At 38.0% G+C, this 14,391-nt stretch overlaps 1 protein-coding gene across 1 annotated transcript in view; it reads left to right on the top strand.

Moving 5' to 3' along the window:
• LOC150095850 (tachykinin-like peptides receptor 86C) overlaps positions 1 to 14,391 on the top strand; it is a 123,161-nt gene that overhangs the window by 86,057 nt on the left and 22,713 nt on the right. The gene's annotated exons all lie outside the window — the stretch shown is intronic.

Raw genomic sequence — 14,391 nt, 5'->3', positions numbered from 1 at the left:
CAACGTTCCGCCCACAGATGCGGCCTGTCTATGGGAGGATAGTGAACTGAAATAATCGAATATAAATTGTGTTGAATTTACAAAACAAATTTACAATGCATCATCTAACACGTAAAGAAATTTATCAACGGCATACTCATTTAAAGTGATATGTACCCACACATCACTCTGAATGTTAAACATTATTATAATTTTAATGGGGGAAAAATCTTAATTTTTCATTGAATGATCAAGAATTTATCCATGAAGGACGGTCGCCATAGAAACGACTGTGTGCTGATATCATATTACTCATGAATAAAATGGTATATATTCCCTTAAAGATATTCATGTTAGAAAATAACCAACACAATATCTTCTATCACTTGCTATCACTTGCGCCCCTAATACGAGTCATTCTGGAGATTTTTTCTTTCTGTATAGTCAGTTTAGAACTCCAAATAGCGTTCAATATCAAACTGAATTGACCAATCAGATAGCGATGCTGAAGCATATGCAATAGCCAGTCATCTCATCCAAACTGTTCACATGATTACGAGAATACCACTTAGGTATAGTGCATATATGTTTGTTGTTTGTCTTCTAGGCAATTCAACTCGCAAGTTCGTGTTGATTTAGTTTTTAATGTCATTATAATTATAAAAATGCTAAATACAGTACTGGGTTTATCCTTTTCACACTCTTGAATGAATTACTGTTTTTCAAGTTTATTTTCCAAATATTATCTGAAATCATCGTATCACTAAATTCTTTCGTGATACGATAATGCAATGGAAACGACAGAAGATAGGGCTTTTATTCTCTGCTTCATCTTAAATACCATTTCCTAAATTCTCCAACAGATATCTGCCTTAGTTCTGCAACAGATGTGCCAAGGATCTTTAAGAGGCAAATCAGCACATCGAGACTCCCCCCCTCCTCTCTCTCTCTCTCTCTCTCCTTTATACCTTTATCTATCTTTATACCTGTTTTCCTGTTTGCTTTTTTTAATCTGAAGAAGTTACACGAAAACGTACGAACTCAACAAAATCCATCTAACCATGGAGTGTTCTATGGGCAGGGATTTTGGTGAATTGTACAGCTGAGTACCCTCAGATCTTTCGCTGACTCACTCAAGCACTGGAGGATACCCTAGAATTGCAAAGTTGGGCAGCATGGTAAAAACACTTATGCTCAGTGTAGAAGAGAACAGGTAGGCTGATTAATAACCATCTTTCTCTTCCCCGTTCATTCACTGTCATATCAACATTGAATCAGATGGATGAATAGCTGGATCAGCAGTTATTCATTCAGAGTTGAACTGGAAACTCACAGAACAAACTTTTCTGATTTTTCAGCAGAGCCAGAAACATCCCAATATACTAACTGCAAAAGTAAAAGCTGTTCTAGCAGCTTTTAATTTTAGAATGGAGTAGTTTTGCCGAGCTTTCTTTAACTGCATTATAACTATTGCTGATCCTTATACTCTGCATCCCACATTCCTGATACAATCTTAGTTACTCGCCTCTGCATCTTCTTCATCGCACATTGGGACTTTTTCTTTAACCAATACCAATCGAAATTAAGAGTTGAAAATTAAGTTAAGAATATCCACTGAGCACAAATGATCTGGCATTGCCACATGCCTGGAGTGACTGCATACATTCCTAGCAAAAAGGTGGTAGTCTATTACGAATTTGCTATCGAAGAATCTCTATGCGTTTAATCCTTATAATTTTGTCTTTCGTATCTATAAAAATTATTTCGAAGCTTTGCAATAGCATGGATCTTTGAGTTTGTGGTATAAATATTTTATCACTCACCCACATAAATCGTTTCATTAATTTGTTTTTAATTTCTTTCACTTAAAATGGATAAAAATCCAATAGAATGCATTATTCTTGGAGGTTTATTAATACATTTCCAGAGAATTGGGAATTTAAACTTATAATTACATCGTTAAATATAAACACTATATCGAAATAAATATTGGAACAGGAACTCTGTGTAGACCAGACCAGTCAACACATGACTAATCTACACAGACCACTCTTTATTTTTCTTAGCAATAGCATACTTGCAGTATGATATAGTGCGCTATCCTGTTGTAAGAAGCACTGTTCCGTAAAGCTGTCATAATATACGAAGCACTGCATGTTCCTGAAGTGCTGCATATCCGTCGGTATTCATACTTTCAGTAGCTTAATCACAACATTACATATCCATTAATAAACCTGACAGTTAGGATGGTACACGTGGGCATAAACCACATTATGCAGATGATTCTGGGTAATGTCTATCCATTCAAAACATCACCATGAATATACAGATATAGAGTCTACCCTAGGGATACGTCTGTCTGTTTACCACATATCGTAATAAAGGTTAAGAGTGAAGACACACACACACACACACACACACACACACACACACACACACACACACACACACACACACACACACACACACACACACACACACACACACACACACACACACACACACACACACACACACACACACACACACACACACACACACACACACACACACACACACACACACACACACACATATATATATATCAGTATATTTCATTCTGAAACAGGAGGTGTCCTAACTAATACTTCTTTCTACATAATATATAACATAACAGTGGCACGCATCCACTTCCTAAAATAAATTCAGTTTTGGGAGACTGAACACTGTCTAGATCATAAGTGCCAGAATACTTGGAATCCTTTTTATACATAAACACAAACTAACACTATTGCTCCACTTGAACAGGAAAATAAACAGACAAAACATTTGATTTGGTTGTTTGTCATTTAAATGTCAGCCATATTTAAATATTCTACTTGAATATTTAAAGTCACTAATTTATTACGTTCGAGTTCGTAGTGTATAATTTAATTTGCAAAGGGGCATTCACCTGTAATGGCTATCGTGTAAAAGTTTGATAAGATTGCACCAACGTTTAAGTGAAGAAAATTAAAAAGAAACAAAACACGGAGTTGCGATCACCGTAACTACAAAAGCGATCAGAGGAGACAAAGAAGCTTGCAATTTCACATCCCTTGAGGTATGAGAGAGGCATTTAAAGTTATTGAAGAACTCACAAGAAGCGACACAAGTACGAGTATATAATCTAACATTAATTATTACTCGAAGGACAGGACGGCTGAAGGTTTATATAACCTTGAACGTTAATGATCAAGAAAGGAAATGATAAAAGACAATCATAACAAGATATGTATCGTCACACTATTCCTATCACAACTAAATTCTGAGCCGTTTCTGACTTATATATTGTAAACAAATAATATTTTCCATACTTCTGATGTAAAAATGGCCCAAGTGAAACTAAGATCGAAGTAAATTTTAGTCGACATTTTCATTAAATTCAATCCAGCGAAATCAAAATCATTATTAATATTTCACCAAGTTTTTTTCATATTATGACAACCACGACGCTTCGATTATAAACAAAATAATGTGCTCTACAAGCTATGAAGTTGTAGCTACACTACAAGTTCATAGCTTGTAGAGCACACTGTAAAGACTAAATTTTAATTTTTAATTCCATCAATTTAGAGTGGAGCTACTGCTGTGTATAATTCGTAACATTTTGCATGTATAAATGGATGGAGTGAAACAAAAATGAAATGACTCAAAATTTTTTTATAAAGATTCCAAAATTTCAATGAACTTTTAGAGCAGAGAATAAGTTGCATACGGACATATGGATGGATAAAATGCCATTAGCCATTTTGTGAAAAACATGTAAAAAAGAGACTAGTTTCAAGAAGACTTTAAGGTGAACAGCTACAAAAGTCGACCAATTCTGTTCGGGGAAGAGTACAAAATTTTTATTGGAACGAACATTAATACGATATGGTGAAATCTGATTGCCAATTAGCATAATAAGAAATCAAATTCGGCAGCAAAATGGAAAGGCCTAGTTATGTGAGACCTAGTTTCAAACATTAAAATTCAAGCCAAACTAATTTTAGGGGCTTATCTAAGAGTAGTAAATGCAAAGTATAATATCCCTCTGGTAAACATATTACTGGCTGCAAGAAGCCCTCTTCTGTTCAAAATACCGGACGTGCTAGACATGAAAACCCCAGACCTATTCAAAACGTATTTTTGTGCAGGTAGATTTCGGTGCGAAGCATCCTAAACTATAATCTTCTAGATAAGAGGGGAGCAGAAAATGATAGGTTAAGCACAACTGGTAATGAACACCCATTGCCTCAGGCAGTCAAGTAACGGCGAGAACTTGTACTAGAAAATAATTAAAGACGGAGAACTATAACAACCGACCTTGAACGTGAGAAAAGTGATTCACATTTTTCAGAAAATGGAATCAGACCACAATTAAAGGACAGGGGATTAACAAAACAAAAAATAAAACGCACTCTTGCCATATATACCGGTATATAATGTTATAACTTCCGTACACCACTGCGCTGCCCACAGAATTGCGCGAGCCCGGTTCCGTTAGTGGCGCTGTGAGCAGCCAACATTTGCGTGTTTATCAGTAGAACGAGAGAGATGTTTACTGTCCGACCACAGATCCGAGAGCCTAGTCTGGCAACTAGCCAAGAGGAGTCAATTCATGGTGAAGGGGAAAAGGTAATAAGCTTATGTACGAATTGGTCACCAACACGCAAAATCACGTGCTTTATACGTAAAATTTTCCAACTGTTATATAAGTAAAATAGTTACTACTTTAGAAACAATGTTCGTAAAAGAAAAGTTAATTTTCCGATGTGTAATAATAAACAACTCATCCCACAAGACGGATTGATTACCCTATTATCGGAATGGATTCTCCTTCTTCTAACATGCGCAGAAGTGTCGAAGGGTCTCGTATCTGTGGGCGTACAATAGCTGTACGGGTTAACATGAAGCGGGAGATTATGAGAACCGTTTAGCTGTAATAGCACTTCGCAAGGTTGGAATGTAGCCACCTGTTATTTTGAATATGCTAAAAACATTCTGGATCAGTAGGATATTTGTGTATCGGACTATTAACCGTTACAACGATACAGAAGGCGTAATCTGACTGCCAAAGAACAGGTTAACCACTCTGCGTTAGGGCGCATCAGCTTGAGAGGGCTGTGAACGCACGCCTCCTCCGTAATCCTGTGGGAATGCAAAAGGTGATATCGCGAGAGATGAACGTTTTTTCAGAGAACGATGTCACATGTACAAACTGATGATGTTGGGCTGAGAGCATATCGTCGTTCCACTGGACACTTCCTAACACCACAGCTTATGCGGCAGAGGGTGATAAAATCAGAGATTTCTCCGGTGGTACGTGAATAACACACACAGAGAGATATCCTCTTCACAGATGAGAAGATTTTCACCATTGAATAGTCGTTTAACCGCGAACGATCGGGTATATGCTCTGGATGGTCGCAGAGCATGTGCCATAGCACCCAGGATTTAGAGAGGTTATCACCTCGCGTCAGATGGTTTGGTGGGGGGGGTGACGTTTCGGGGATATCCAGGTAGCATTTCTGCGAGAAAGGGATCAAAACCTCTGCCAAAGTGTATCAAGACGCCATGCTGGAACCTGTGGTATAGCCCCTGAACAGCACCCTGTTTCACACTAGGCAGTGGATCTTTCAACAGGACTCATCCCCTGCACACAAGGCGAGGACCACGGTTGGAGGCGAATGTGCCCACCACATAATCACCATCTGATTTGCTGCCCGAAGTCCCGATCTGAATCCGTTAGATTTCAACTTGTGGTCGGAGTTTGAGAGAGTAGCCTGCAATAAACGACAACCCAGCATCGCCAACCTGGAGGTAGATTAGGAGTTAACAGTGGCAGAGTTTCCGACGGATGTTGTGCCTGCCGTCACCGATATGTGCATCACAGACTTCGGGAGAGCGTGAAGGCAAAAGGGGGACATTTCGAACATTGAGCGCTGCTATATGTACGTTATACTTGTGATTTGTATGCAGAAAGCTGTAAATTATTTACTAAGAGATTAAAGGTTTATGCGCTGTTCAAGTTGTAACAGTATTTATGGCTACACTAGGTAAGAAAAAAAAGCCCCAAGTGTTCAGTGCTGAGGGATTAGAACACTAATCTTCTCATACTAAGCGGAGATAAAGATAGTACGACTAACACAAGATGTAGAGAAAATAACAGAAGCAGCATAAAAAAAAGCACGCTGAAAGTGATTAATCAGTACAACCAACACATAAGCAACTTACAAGAAACTCTGAATAATGTTACCGTGATAAAGTTCAAATTAACTCCTCTCTCTCTCTCTCTCTCCATTTTCTAAAACCGGATCATTGATGAGTTTCATCGCTATCCTCCAAGCTACTCATTTGACACAACCACTGTTAATACCATAGCATTTGCTAATGACCTTATACTAAATTGAATTTTTTTTGTCAACGAGATTTTTTTTTCTTTTTGGATCCATATACGTCCAGCATGGAGTGCCTCCATACTTCAGTTTGGCTATTGGGCTAATTTTGGAGTTATCCGAAGCAACTAAGGATATGAAAGTCTCATACAGAAATGTAGTGAAAACCTTCCATACCGACTAACTCATCCTATTGAGAAGTCCTTATAAAAATTCATTGTGCCCTAGACGGGATTCGAACCAATCGTGGATATATACTGATTGATCTGCATTGCATTCGGAAAAACGATACGTAATTTTGATAGGAAAGATCCAGTTTCCAATCCTTTTCTTCTGAAGATGAGTTGAAAGTCTTCTGTGAAGATGGTTGGTTCTCTCCCAAAACAGAGCGGTTCCAGAACCGAAATAGCAATAATTATTTTTTGGTTTTGGAAGGTACAAAGTGCAAAGCTCTCCTTAAATTAATTTTAAATAGTTACATGCTGTTCAAGATGTTCGTTTTCATTAATTCTAAGTTTTGTATTTATAAACTTTTAAATTGTAAGTGATTGTAAATTATAACATTTCTCACTGACACTTCATAAGTTGATTTGCCGCACATTTGACTAGATCCTGTATTCTTCAATCAATTTAACAGTTCATTCATTCAAACTTGTGGAATGCTAGTAACTATGGTTACCGTTCTAGAACAGTTTTTAGTATTCTCTATATAGAATTCTGTAAACCGTTTGTTAGGGAAATCGCAAACTAACGAAAGCACTTTCGAATGTGAAATTCGCTAATTGATTTCGAAGCATAAGTATATGTAGCACACATTCACAGAAACTGAATTGGTTGATTAGAATGGTATCGTTTTGAATATGAGGGCCTTGTGAATGAACCGTTTAGTAATTACCAAGCTTCGTATTTCACCGCAGAGTCCGTTGATTTCCATTCAGTTCTTGCTATCATAGTAGTTTGCTTAACTCATTCATGAGGTAATGAACAGACTGCTTTAAGATTCTTGCCAGCAACTTTCAGGATGAATTTGCAAATTGCAAAGGATTTTATTTTAACATATACAATATAATGAACGTCGTTTGTTTTTATTATTATTTTATTTATTATTATTTTTTCTGGCTCTCTCACCCCCATAACAAGCTCACAAGGTTCCTTGAAAACTTTAGATAGAGCACTTTGAGTAAAAAATTAGTATTCTTCCCAATCTCTTAATGCTTTCATTGGTCCACTATGCTCCCTTCCTCCCTCTTCATTGTAGAATTGCTATAGTACGGCTAATATGTTTGGGTTAAAGTCGTATTTTTGTAGAAAAGCGCCAATGTTCAACATACTTAACATATCACTTTTACTCACCTAAGTTGTACCTTAAATATGTTGAACATTGGCGTTTTTCACTCACGTTTTTCCATAGAGTAGTTTAAGATTAAGAGCGATAAAAATGAAACGTGTGAAGACAGTAACTACTAGAGCTGGGAAGTTATTTTTCTTCTTTATATGTTATATTGATAACATAACTATATTTAAATTGTTGTGCTCAGATTCCATTGCTAGAATTGTGAGGAGATAAGAAGTGGTGCAGAGGATGAAAAGGCAGATAAACAGAATAATATCAAGATTGTGGAATGTTGAGTGTGAACAGTGCCGTCGACAGGGTGTAGCATAGAGGCAGCCTGCCTCACGACGCGGCTTAATAAGGGCGCTCGTTCAGCCATATTGCGGTAGGCGCCATCGCTGCGCTAACAATTCCTGTTAGCTTAGCAAGTGCCGAAAGAAGTTTTTTCAAGCTTAAACTGATTAAAAATTATTTGCGAACAGAGTGACCCAAGAATGATTGGTTGGTCTAGCAACTATATCGATAGAGGCGGACATAGCTTATAATTTAAATTTAGAAGAGCTTATAAACAGTTTTATTGTGCGATATCTCCGTAGAGCAAACATTTAATTAATATTATTATGTAATCGTTTTTCATTAATGTTCTCTTGTAATAAAAACAAAACAGCAATTGGAGATTTTCTTATATTTTTGTTAAGGTAAGGTATAAATAGAAGGTATTCTTACTTGCCGCCATTTTGGATCTAGAGTCGCCCACAGTCGCATTCGTTCGAACTGTTGATTTTTTCGACTTTATAGCGAAAAGGGAGGTTGTTCTGCTCCAAATTGTATGTATGTATGTATATACAGTATGTATATATATATATATATATATATATATATATATATAGAGAGAGAGAGAGAGAGAGAGAGAGAGAGAGAGAGAGAGAGAGAGAGAGAGAGAGAGAGAGAGAGTTATATAGATAGATAGAAAGAGAGAAAGATTCACAACGGCCTGACAAGAACTGAAGTGCACTCTGTCAGAGTATAGAAACTTTGGGTCATGTTGCTCAGTGTTGTTATCGCACACATAGATTACGGGTCAGAAGATACAATGCAATAGTGAGGGCTATAGAAAATTGGTTAAAGAACAAAGGTTGGATAAGAGCAGTAGATCCCCACCATAGGATTAACACTGAATTAAGGAAGCTTGACCTTGTAGTAAAGAGAGGAAATGAGTTGGTCGTTATTGATGTACAAGTTATGGGTGCTGGGCGACCACTCACTCTCCTCCATCATGAGAAAACTGCCTACTATACTAAAAAGACTTGGTATGGCTACTTCAGGAAGAACACGACATTAATCATACCAAACTTTATCTCTGCAACTGTATCTTTTAAAGATGTATGGTGTCATCAGAGTTATATGGACTTACTAAACTTTGAATCTCTTGAACTGATTTCAAGGTACTTTCTCTCTTTGCGTGCCTTGAAGGGCACACTGGCGTTTCGCAGTGTTTCAGCAGTGCGAAGTTAGAAAACAAAATAAAATTTGCGACCTTACATAGGGACGATTTACATTAACTAAATGAAGCGGGTACCTAACCCATATTAGGTCACTTTCCTGGGATTAAGCAGGAAAAGAAACGAACGGAACCTAATCGACTATTTAGTTGTCATCTTTAATAATCGCCTAGGTTGAAAAAAAATTTCTCACTTTGCTAAATAAATAAAGGAAGGGCAAGAAATCATTTTCCGTACTGTTCTTTCTTTGTAAGCGTCACTTGATACTATCATGTCACTTGTTTTTCATGATAGGATTATCTATATTCTTCAGTACTACAAAGTATTACATCTAGGATAGTTTTGTTTTGATTTTGTTTCCAGACTGCAGACAACTATATCACTTTGACAGATCGTGAACGTTAGCTGATGTTAATGCTTAAGTTATTTAAGTATGTATGAATGAATGACAGATGAATGTTGTTTATGCGGCGTTGCTATTTTTATCTAATTATAGATGTTTCTTTTCGGAACATGCTCACCAGTCGAGAAATATATAACTCAATTTTGAACAGAGGGGAGAATGAAGACCATAATTCCAAAAAGACATCTGTCACGTGGTGACATCAAATATCAGGATCCGAGAACGTAAGGAGTAATCTGACTATGGAAAGTAAAATTATCGGAGATCTTCCTCCTTGGTGTTGTTGTCTTAGTGCCGAAGGGTGTGATTGTAAACATCTTAGGGGAGGGCGTTCTACTATAGATCAAACTTGTGTGAAGATATGAACTGAATTACTGAGAGGAACATTCACCTCAATAGTGTTCCTGAAAGTAGAGCTGTTTCAGTTCCACTTACTCCCAGATTAGTAAGTGGAACTGAAAAAAGGAAGCCAGATGGGGTAGTGGACATTATAAGATGATTTCCTGCACCCCAAATGCCGTTGTGATATTTAGAGTGCAGGAAATTAAGCTTCATGAATAAGAATTGAAAGAGATCAGAATGATTTTTCAGAACTGGGAGGGCGGTAGAGATAGGAAATTAATCACACATCATAAGCCAAAGAATTCGTAAGCCACAGAAGGTCAAAAAAGAGGAAATTCAAGATTAGATTTCCTCTATCAAGGAATATAAGATTGCAAATATACAATAGTACCAGCTGTGTGGAGGAAGGAATCAAACAGCATAGTTTGGACAGTTAGATGCAATTTTGTTGAAACGCCAACAATTTCGGTCAAAACAGGAAATTGTTTTGTAGGTAATGGTAAACAATTTTTTTCGTTTTTATTTTATTTATTTATTATTTTTTTTAAGAGAGAATTTTTTATTTTTTTATTTTAACCGAAGTCACGTTGTATCTATCTGAGTTTATTGTCATAATGGTGTTGTATAGGTGAAGAGAAAAAAAAAAAAAAGGGGAATATGCTATGGAAAGAGATGGACTCTTAAATATGCCACATATACAAACAGCATGCACTCTCCATGCCATAGGCTTCGACAGTATCCGTCCCCCACCCTCTTATACAACTCCACGGCCTCCCTCCAGTCACGATCTGGCAATGTATTTGGCGGGGGGAAGGGGGCGAAATTATGCGACAACTGGTCAGAAGACACCTAAAAACATTACCACTAGATCAGATGAAGTACTCTTAACAGTATGTTTGGCATGCCCTTGAAAGTAGTCAGTCACTTTGCATATTTGAAAGTTAGGGGGGGATTATATTAACATATTGCTTCAGGTGACTTCAAATTACTTGGAACACCTGCGATACACTATTACCTTTCAGACATAATCGTATCAATATGAATTCAAGCTGGTTAGGCATATGTAACTGTTTCTATGCAATAATGAAGAAGGCTATCTAATTTTATCGACAGACAATTAATGTTAGGAAATTTATCATTAACATACTTCTTCTAGATTACATGCATGCATAGATATTTCAATGAAGACTTTTTCCAGATTCATTCTTGTAAAGCATAAAGTCACATAATACTAATGGCAATGCTCCCACTCCAAATACTTTTGGAGTTACAGAGCCTCCGACTTTAAATAAACGGATACATCCTAAACATAGAAATACCAAAAGCGACACTAAAGTGCTGCCATACTTCTTGTGTTGAGAGGAAGACATTGTATGTAGAAACTACTTCACACATCAATCTGAAGTGTTGCGACTTCCTTTTCTCCCTATCAAGAAGATATATTTAAACGTGACTTTAAGTACCACTCCACTAAGAAACAGGAAAAATATTGAATACCTGATCCAAACATATACGGGACGATGTATTCTAAATATTAATAACTATGGGTTAAAAAACAATAATTAATAAATGCCATTGTTAATCTACGAACATTAAAAGTTTAAAAAATAAAAATAACTACCACTGTTTTAAAAATATCTATAAAACAAACTTAATAAGACCTAAATTTCTAGCATGCAGGGTCTAATTTTAACTTACAGAAACAGTATCTACAGAAACCTTATTATTGCAATACATATTATATAGAAATTAATTAGGATACCATTGACACATATGATGTAGGCGCGGTCCTACATGAGCAGGTGACTGGAATAAGCTCAGTTGTTTACTTCAGTGCATTTCAGATGTGGTCAGAAAATAAACGAAATGGAGAAACTGCCTCAGGTGCAGACACATATGGACGTGTCCTCTTTGTATTATTCGTGTATAAAGCAGTACCTGAGGGTCTGTAACATTCCCCCGGCATAATTCTCCACAAGTCATTAATGTGTGTGATAAAAACACATTTAGCTTGAGATGCGCCTTCTAAATCTCATTACAAGACAAGATGGGACACAAATAAGTGCTAGCCAGCTTAGAAAATAAAGAACATGCGAAATAATACATTATTCCCGTTATTCCTCCCTCCCAACCATTCCTCAACATCATGACAAAGGATCATGCCTATAAAAGAAAAGGTGGTATACTCTGAGCATGTTATTTTGGTATGTAGTATAAACCGATTTTGGTCGTTATCGCGGGATAATAATAATAATAATCTGCACCAGATATTAATAATAATAATAATAATAATAATAATAATAATTTGAGGAGTAATGAGATATTCTGAATGAAAAACAAATCTCATCCTTCTACAGCGCGGCGTCAGCATGTTGACGCCTTGCTTTTCCAAGGAAGAAGTTGTTGTAAAAAAAGAGTGCGTTCTAATTACATTTCTAGTACCAAGTGGGACCACCTTTGGCCTGACTGACAGCAGCTATCCTTCGGAGCATGCTTTCAACCAATTTTTGATACGTCGCAACAGGAATATTCTTCCATTCATGCGCAAAGCTACCCATTGCTCATACTGATGACGGCCGCTGTGGTCCGGAGCAAATTTGGCATTCCAATTCGTCTCAAAGATGTTCGATAGGTTTGATGTGTAGACGCTGAGCTGGTCAGACCAACACTTCAACGTTGTTTTGTGGAAACCAGTCTCGGACACGCAGTAAGGCATGAAGCACTGTCGTGTTGAAACATGCAGCGTCACTGCCGAAGTACTTCCACAGCGTTGGAAGCATGAAGTAGTCCAGAATGTTCAGGTATCCATAAGACCTCATGGTTTTCGGCACGGCCACCAATAGACCATGCCCCACCCAACCAGACCATACCATTACAAACTTGACAGTTGGAATGACGCACTACCGAGGGAACCGTTTCCCGGATATCCACATCCAAACACGACCTTCATAGTGAAACATTTGGAAGCGTGATTCATCGTTTCACAAATCCCTTTTCCGATCATCTACCGCCCAGGGACAGCGTGAAAGACACCAGTCCAAACGTCCTTTGGCTTTGAGTGTGTGTGTGTATGGGGGGGGGGGGGTGATGCGTGGATTCTTCACAATAGCTCAGCCGTGATAATCTAATGCATGAAACTCTCTACAGACAGTACCAGTGCTGAAAGATACCTGCAGTATTTTCCAGATTGACTGCGAGGTCCGCCCCTGATGGCATGCGGGATGATCGAATATTCCGAGACAGAGCTCGTGGATCTCGGTCAGTGAGTGCTGGTGGACTCTCAGGGCGTTTTCTTGCTGTGATAGCACCATCAACTTTCGATCAGCGAATAACATAAGCAACGGCGGATTTCGGTATACTGATGCCACTGATGTGACACCTAATTAACATCCCACATTAAAAGTCTGTCAGTTCAGCTTAACGCGGCATCTTGACATCGAATAAAGTGCAAAACATGACATGTAAAACTTAGACAAAACATGCAGAACATCCCACCTTTTATTACCAGACTTAGGCAGATACTCCTTAATATTTGCATTTGGTAGGATCCAAAATTCGCATGGCACGTAAGGTGTCTCAACATAACTTACTTGTGAGTCTGTAGATATACTTATTAGAGTTCTTTATTTGTTTTTCAGTGCCAGTGCGACATTTTTGTAAACAACAGATAGGGTTCTTGTTTGTCTCCAATTAATCTGAATGTTCAATATTCAATAATTTACATTAACATAGTCAATCATGTTTGCTGTTAATTCAAATGCATGAATAACCTTTATGTAGTAGACGATTTTTATACCAGTACGAGGTTATCACTCTATGGGAAACTTCATGTGCCTTGAAAATGTCCCTCGTCGGGTCTCAAATTACCTACACCGCTTGGAAAGAGGTACCATATTGTGAGGAACAAAAAATCATGACGCCCACCTTAATAAGATGTAGGACCTCCCTCTGCGATGACAGCAATCATACGGGGCATGCTTTCTTTCCACAAGAGTGCAATAGCGATAAATGGGAATTTTGGACCATTTTCCCTGTAGGCATGTAATGAGGTCCTGGACTGTTGTGGAGCGGGCTTCCCTTGACCTCACCCGACGCTCCAGTTCATGCCAAAGATGTTCAATAGGGTTGAGATCAGGGCTCTGCAGAGGCCAGTCAAGTGTGGTGACGTCCTTGTCCACAAACCACGCAGTAGTCTTATGATATGGTGCATTATCTTGCTGAAATCAGTTTCACAGAAACGCCACAATGTAGGAACCATTGCATTGTCTACACTGTTCAGATACCTCTAGGATATATCGATTTCTATTCGTGGCACCTCAAATCCGAGGTCCGAGGACAAACCAGAACCATACCATCACACGGCCACCTCGAATTTCATAGTTGGGGTTACGCACTCTGCTAAGAGACGTTCACCGGGCATCCATCAATCCATCT

The sequence above is a fragment of the Typopeltis vanoorti genome, chromosome 19 (genome assembly GCF_054136105.1).
Source record: "Typopeltis vanoorti isolate ZY-2024b chromosome 19, IOZ_Tvanoo_1.0, whole genome shotgun sequence".
NCBI lineage: Eukaryota > Metazoa > Arthropoda > Arachnida > Uropygi > Thelyphonidae > Typopeltis > Typopeltis vanoorti.
Note: the sequence above shows the minus strand (reverse complement) of the source record. Positions and strands in the feature narration are given on the sequence as shown.